The following is a 2,208-nucleotide window of genomic DNA, read 5'->3' on the forward strand; positions in this document are numbered from 1 at the left end:
CAATGGGAATGCCTCGGCCATTTTTTGTACCACCTCCACCTCTCGTTGTTCAAGTAAATCATGGTGCTCGTGTAGAGCCATCGGTTGTGAATCCTCATTTTGCTTTAAGAGACCATTATATGCCTAATGAGTATAATGCACCAACATGCATTCAACTCCCTCAATTTAAAGCACACCATTATGAGATTAAACCACAAACAATCCAAATGTTTCCCATGGGCTACCAACTGAAGAACCTTATAAGCATTTGGATGAGTTTCTTAAAGTGTGTTCCACCGTCAAATACACGGACATACCGGAAGAAGTTTTGAGGCATATACTCTTCCCTTTCACCCTTAAAGATAAAACAAAATAATGGTTTAACAATTTGAGGCCTTTTTCAATAACTACTTTGGCAGAGATGCAACAAGAATTTTTGAAAAAGTATTATCTGGTGTCAAAGACCAATTCAATAAGAACTTCAATTCGTGAATTCTCACAAGGGGATGGGGAATTGTTTCACGAGGCATGGGAGCGATTGAACGATTTGCTTAGGAAATGTCCACACCATGACATCCCTAAAAGGCAATTAGTTTAATTCTTCTTTGAAAGTTTGTCGGACAATTATAAAGGTATGGTTGATGCTTCTATGGGTGGTTCTTATCTTGATAGGCATGAAGATGATATGTGGTGCTTATATGAGAGCATGAGTGAGAATTCAATGCATCGATCTTTATCATCTAAATATGGTAGAAATATAGGTGAAAGGAAGACTGTAGGCTTATATCAAGTTGACCAATCTAATGATATAGTCGCCGAAGTGAAGTCTTTATCCCAAAGGTTTGATCAATTTTTTATCAACCAAAATTCGGCCAACCAAGTGTCTTTTTCCCCTTATCATATTCATCATCCTTCCAATGAATCATGCATGACTTATTCTAGTGTTTTATATTCTATTTCCAATCGTCCTCATGGACATGTGCAAAGTGAACACCATGAACAAGTGAATGCCGCTTTTGTTAACTAAGAGAATAATCCCTGTGGCACTCACTACAATGTCGGGTGGAGGAACCATCCAAACTTCTCTTGGAAAAGCCAAGGGGAAGGCTCAAACCCTCCCCAAAGTGATTTCCAAAGCAAGTATGTTCTGCCCCCAATGCAAGGCCAAGGTTCCCAAGGTTATCGTTCATCTTACCAAGCATCACATGGAAACCAATTTTCAAACTTTCATTTTCCAAACCAATCATTATATTCTCAAGGAAATTCAAGGAGTCCCGCATTTGAAGAAAAAGCTCTAACCGCTTTGGGTACTTTGGAAGCAAATACTCAATTGCTTTATTTCCATTCTCAATCGATTACAAAGCTGGAAACCCAAATCGGGCAAATAGCTAGCACATTGAATGCAAGGGATAAAGGGAAAATGCCTTTGAATCCACCACCCAAGCAACAATTTGTTGTGAAGACCAATTCCTTTTCGGAAGGTCATACACTTAAACATGTGAATGTGGTGACCACTTTGAGAAGTGGAAGAGTTTTTGATAATCAAGTTGATATTTCCAATGAAGAGGGTGAATCGGTGCAACCCAAAGTTGACTCCCATCCCATCTCACATCCTATTCATCCTTCATTAAATGTGAAAGAATCTAATGTTGAAAATTTTGCAAATAATGATTTTGAAAAAGCTTTTGAGCCTAAGGCTCCATTTCTAGATGCTTTACAAGCATTCACCTCTCTTGAAAAGCAACAAAACAAGAAAAATGAAATCATTGATGTATAAAGGTAAGTGAAAATCAATCTTCCACTCTTGGATGCAATTCGACCAATTCTGGCTTATGCCAAAATTTTAAAAGATCTTTGCACCCTTAAGAGGAAGAACAAAAGCCAAGCACTAAGAAAAGTTATTTTATTTGAACAAGTAATCTTAATCTTGCAACACAACACCCTCTCAAAATTTAAAAACCCTGGTTCACCGACTACTTCTTGCACTATTGGTGATCATGTTATCAATCGGGCTCTTTTTGATTTAGGAGCGATTCTGAATCTACTCCCTTTCTCGGTTTATGTTCAATTGGGCTTAGGTGATTTGAAACCAACGTCAGTAGTTTTGTAACTAGCCGACTGATCAATTAAGAAGCCTCGGGGTATCATTGAGGATGTTTTGATTAAAATTGACAAGTTCTTCTTCCCGGTTGATTTCGTTGTCATTGACAAGGAGCCGGTCCTAAATCC

The 2,208-nt window shown here is 38.2% G+C and overlaps 1 pseudogene; it reads right to left on the reverse strand.

The window, feature by feature from the left end:
- Positions 1-456: 456 nt before the first annotated feature.
- On the reverse strand, positions 457-555 carry LOC132275699 (small nucleolar RNA R71; annotated as a pseudogene).
- Between the last annotated feature and the right edge of the window lie 1,653 nt (positions 556-2,208).

This window comes from Cornus florida, unplaced genomic scaffold (genome assembly GCF_030987335.1).
Source record: "Cornus florida cultivar Cherokee Brave unplaced genomic scaffold, ASM3098733v1 CherokeeBrave_3.0.0_Hap2_Chr09, whole genome shotgun sequence".
Classification (NCBI taxonomy): domain Eukaryota; kingdom Viridiplantae; phylum Streptophyta; class Magnoliopsida; order Cornales; family Cornaceae; genus Cornus; species Cornus florida.